Below are 6,000 nucleotides of genomic sequence, written 5' to 3'. Positions count from 1 at the left end.
AACCCAATCTGTTAACATTCAGGAGAGTAACCAGTGGCATAAATAATATCCCCGGACCGATAACATAAAGGAGTATGACTGGTGGCAATCACCACAATAAATTTAATTTATTTATTGTTTAATATTAACGTGTAAACTAATATGTTAACAAGTAAGCATCAAAATTTTGAAGTTGTACGACCGACGTTACCAGAATTAACACAACCTACACATAGAAAGAGAAGAAAGGGGGTTGTGGATAGAGGTTTTCCTAAGTCAAACCCCGGTTGAGGAATCAACCTAGAAAGAAAGTAATTGCAAATGCTTGAATGTTAACAATGGAGATGTATACCTTGTAGATCTGCAACTTGTTGATGGTGATTGGTTTTCTTCTTGAATGTAATCACAAATTTTGTAAGAAATGGCATGTAACATGACAAAACCCTAACACACACACACATGCTTGCAAATGAATGTTGTAATGTTTCTCCCATGGATGAATGAAGAAGACTTGAATGCTTGAATACTTGAATTCTTAATGATGACCTTGTAACGTCTCCTTATTCTCTTTATCTATCTTTTCGTTGTTCATCCATCCTTGAATGAGGGTATTGAATTCCCTTTTATAAATGCCTCAAGGATTCATTTTCAACCACTAAAAGTTGACAAAGAGGAATAACAAACCCCAAAGATAAGAGATGCATAGGAGACCAGGTAGATCAAACATAGGGCCACCCTAGGAGGTGGGGACAGCGGTGGCACACCACTGTCCTAGGGGGAAAGCGGCACCATGCCCCTATCCTGCCCTATTTTGGGGCCCGGACAGGGTCTAGAGCAAACACAGGACATGAGGATAAATGGAGAAGGGATGGAAATACAGAAATAGGTCATGATTAAGGGAGGGGATGTCATCGCCGAGGTGAGGACCCCAAATGTGGTTAAAATTGTAGGGGTCGCAATTTTATGACACTACACTTCTCTTCACCGGATTGAGGCTTCTAGATTACCCTTGCATATAATCCTTTCTTGGGGGCATTTTGGATCTCTGCATCTAACTCCATCTTAGATGCCACCAAAGATACTAATACATACTCTCTCTATGGAGAACACCCTTTCTCTTAGCTGATGCGCTAGAGGGTTTAGTTTGAATCAGAGGTGTCTTCACTAAGGCGGGAGAAGAACCTATCACCTTCGGTTTGGATGGAGCTGGAGCAGTCTTAGGTTTATTGGCTTTTTCTGCAACATCTCTCACATTCCTTGCAACCCCGATCCTCTCTCTTGGGTGACCTTCCTCCACGAGGATTTCCTCCACCATCTTAGAAACTTTCCTTTTTCTCTCCAGTTCGATGAATTTGGAGTGAAGTTCCATATATTTCTATTTACATGTGTTAAACCTTTCTTCCTTTGTGTCTATTGAATCATTCAACAAGTGTTGTGCATATGCATCAAGTGTTCCTACATCAACCTCATAACCCATTGGCAAAATCCACACCGTCCAGTGTTCAACTGCCTCCATAAGGCATTCATCCTTTTTTACCATAAAGAAGATTGTCCCTTCATATTTCTGACAATCTCCCTAGGAATTCTTACCCTCTACTTCATCTTCTCCTAGAATGTTTTAAAAAATGCCCATAGAGCAACATTCTGTTTATCTTTATTTCCAAGCCTATCAAGACCTTGTTTGATCTACTAGGCCACTGGTTTGTCAAATGCCCACTACACTTTGTTAGGTCCCAGAGACAACTGAGAGGGGGGGGGGGGGGGGTGAATCAATTGTCAAATAAATTAAAACCAAAACAACTTAACCAAACTTAATGCTTAATATCGGTAAGCCAAACTTTATGCCGGTAGATAGTTTATCAGTTAATTGTAGTATCAGTAAAGATTAATGCATGAAACATGAATTCAATAACATCCACAACACATAACACCAATATTTGTACGTGGAAACCCTGTAAGGGGAAAAACCATAGTGGGAAACCTTACCCACAATCAGATGATACTGCTGTAGATAGTATGTGTGTGCAATATGGGGTCTGCACATGCAGAAAGGCCAAGCGCCTAGAGCTCACTGCTCAATCACAAAATGAGAGTCATACTAACTACAATTGGATGATTAAATCCAATGATAATGTACTGCTCAAAATAGCATCTCCATATGCTGGATTCAGTACCGGTTTAGCTCTGATATGCCTTCTTCAAACCTTCCTTTAATCTTGAATGATGTCTGCATGTATAGCTCTACTGATATTCGCATATACCGAATTACAATCCTTTTCTCAATCGCATATTGATCTCATAAATGAGATCTTACATTTATACCATAACCTAAGACCAATTTAGTAGGTCGGATCTAAAAGATATCACAATAAAATCAATTAAAAATAAAACAATATCCGATGCATCATGTCGGCTCAATGCATTTACAATAACAACAAAATCATCTCCTTGACGTGTCGTGCTAATCTGGAATACATAAACCTGTCGGTGTATATCCTAGACCTATTTGCCGATAACATCAAATATGCAAACTTGAATAAACAAATGAACAAATCACCAAGACAAAGTGTCAAAGTGATGTCTTTGACATAACCAAGTATTCTCCAAGTGATTCCAAGTGCCAGTGATCAATATATCCTGTCGGTGAACCAAATACTAGTGACTGTGCATAAATCACTTGCTTACCGGTGAACATAACCAATTCTCCAAGTGTTGATAGGTATTGATAAGTGTTGACATCAATGAAAAAACCATATCAACATATCCAAAATACCAACAATCTCCCCCTTTGCAATTGATGGCAACACAAGATGGAAAAACCATCAAAGTGCCAAAACAGAAATGCCAAAAACCAAAAACCAATAATCTCCCAAAGAGATCATAACCAGAAATCATAATATTTCTTCCAAAGCAACATTTTCTCCCCCTAGGAACAATATGTGTTTTTCAATTGTTTTTCCATATCAATCTCTCCCCCTTTGACATCAAATGCCAAAGAAATACAAAACCAGATTCAAATACAAAATACCCACTCATTACAAAAATACCAACTTGTTACAAAATACCAACTACTCCCCCTGAGAAGTAGCTCTCCTCATCAAAGCCAGAATAAAATATTTCTCTGTTAATTCTATGAGTTGATGACAAACATCAACTGTCTAAGTCTCTACCGGTGGGGGTATATCCCCAAGTTGATCTCTGAGATATTCAAAAGTTTCCTTAGGCAAAAGTTTAGTAAATATATCTACAATCTGCTCTTTAGTATTAACATAAACCAATTTCACTTCTTTTGCTTCAACATTCTCTTTCAGAAAATTCAATTTGATAGAAACATGTTTAGTTTTAGAATGTAGTATCGGATTCTTAGATATATCAATTGCTGATGTATTATCACAATAAATAGTTATAGGTTCCTTGCATTTTACCTTTATGTCTTTCAACATTTTCTTAAGCCATAATACCTATGTGCAATTAGTTGCTGCTGCAACATATTCTAATTCTGTTGTTGATAAAGATGTGCAACTTTGTTTCTTACTTAACCAAGAAATTAGTCTGCTACCAAGGAAAAATGCTCCATCGATGGTGCTTTTTCTATCATATATATCTCCTGCCCAGTTTGCATCTGTGTATGCACATAATTCAAATTTTTCATCTCTAGGATACCATAAGCCAAGATTTGTGGTGCCTTGTAAGTACCGAAAAATCCTTTTTACTGCTAATTCATGATTTTCTTTAGGATTACTCTGAAATCTTGAAACAATACATACTGCATTCATAATATCAGGTCTTGTTTGTGTCAAAGATAGTAAACCTCCTATCATAGACTTGTATCTAGTTGGATTAATAGGAATTGATTCATCCCTTAGTGATAATTTATCAGTTGTAGTCATAGGTGTGATTACCCATTTAGAGTTCTCTATACCAAATTTATTTAGTAACTCCTTCAAGTATTTAGATTGACTCAAGAATATACCTTTATCAGTCTATGAAATCTACAATCCTAAAAATAATTTTATCTCTCCAATCATAGACATTTCAAATTCTTGCTGCATTTCATTAGAAAATTCTTTACATAATCCATCTTCTCCTCCAAAGATTATATCATCAACAAAAAATTCTATAACCAAGATGTCATCATTAGCCACTTTGTAGTATAAGTTGTTGTCAGCATTACCTTTAGAAAAACCAATCTTCAAAAGATACTTATCCAATCTAGCATACCAAGCTCTTGGAGCTTGCTTCAACCCATATAAAGCTTTCCTTAACCTGCAAACCATATATTTGTCATCTGTCAAAGAAAATCCATTAGGTTGTTCAATATAAACTTCTTCTTCAAGATCTCCACTAAGAAATGCACATTTAATATCCATCTGATATACTTTATAGTTCTTGTGTGCTGCAAAAGCCAAGAATAATCTGACTGCCTCAATTCTAGCTACTGGTGCAAAGGTTTCATTGTAATCAATTCCTCCTTTTTGTGAATATCCCTTACACACTAGTCTTGCTTTATTTTTGACTACCTTACCATCTTCATTAAGTTTGTTTCTAAATACCCATTTTGTTCCAATTACATTTTTGTCTTTAGGCCGGGGAACTAATGTCCATGTGTTTTTCTTTTCAATTTGTTCTAATTCTTCTTCCATAGCTTTAATCCAGTGTTTATCTTCACATGCCTCATTAACTGATGCTGGTTCAATTTGAGAAATAACACATACCTCTTCATTTTCTAGTCTTCCTCTAGTCATAACTCCTTGATATTTGTTCCCAATTATCTGATTTTCAGAGTGGTTCAATCTTACATATCGGGGTGTCTTTGTTTGTTGTTGTTCCTCAGTTATTGTGTAATTTTTCAAATGATGTCGGTGTAACTGAATCTTCATCCTATACTGGTGTATTTATTGTAGGTAGATTTGTCAGTATCTCTGATACCAGTTCAAAGTCTATGTACCTTGAAGTTCCTCTGAATTGTTCATCAATCTTCACATTTGTACTCTCAACAATTTTATGCAATCTCTTGTTAAAACATCTATATGCTTTTCTCTTAGATGAATAACCAATAAATATTCCTTCATCACTTCTAGGATCAAATTCACCAATATACTCATCTCTTCTAATATAGCATTTGCTTCCAAATATCCTGAAATATTTAAGAGTAGGAGTAATACCAAACCATAGTTCATGAGGGGTCTTACCGATTTCATCTTTGATGTGAACTTTGTTGAATGTATAGACCATTGTACTTACTGCTTCTCTCCAATATACATGAGGTAGATTTGCTTCTGATAACATACTTCTAGCTGCATCGAAGATAGTTCTATTTTTCCTTTCTACAACTCCATTTTGCTGGGGTGTCGGGGGTACTGACAACTGTCTTCTGATCCCATTAACTTCATAGAATGTATTAAATTCCTTAGATGTAAACTCACCTCCTTGATCTGATCTCAAACATTTGATTTTCTTGCCGGTTTCATTTTCTACCATCACCTTGAATAGTTTGAATTTCCCTAGTGCATCTGATTTTTCCCTGAGAAAAGTAACCCAACACATTCTAGAATAGTCATCAATGATTAGCATAAAATATCTATCTCCTTGTAAGCTTCTAGTTCTTGTTGGACCACATAAGTCAGTATGAATTAAGTCAAGAGCATTATTGGATTTTTCTGGAATACTCTTAAAAGATGCTCTGACTTGCTTTCCAAATTGACATTCCTTACATACCGGATTGTGAGGTTTGACAATCTTAGGTAAATCTCTTACTGCTTTAGTTGTACTAATTTTCACAATGCAATCAAAGTTTACATGATAGAGTCTCTTATGTCATAACCAACTTTCATCAATATGTGCCATCAAGCATGTCTTTTCACTGTTATTCAAATGAAAGATATTACCTTTAGTCTGATTACTGGTTGCAATTTCCAAACCAATTATGTTCATGATTTTGCATTTACCATTCTTAAATTGTAACTAAAATCCTTTTTCAACTAACTGGCCTACACTCAAAAGATTATGCTTCAATCCTTC

This window comes from Cryptomeria japonica, chromosome 9 (assembly GCF_030272615.1).
Source record: "Cryptomeria japonica chromosome 9, Sugi_1.0, whole genome shotgun sequence".
NCBI classification, from domain to species: Eukaryota; Viridiplantae; Streptophyta; class Pinopsida; order Cupressales; family Cupressaceae; genus Cryptomeria; species Cryptomeria japonica.
Note: the sequence above shows the minus strand (reverse complement) of the source record.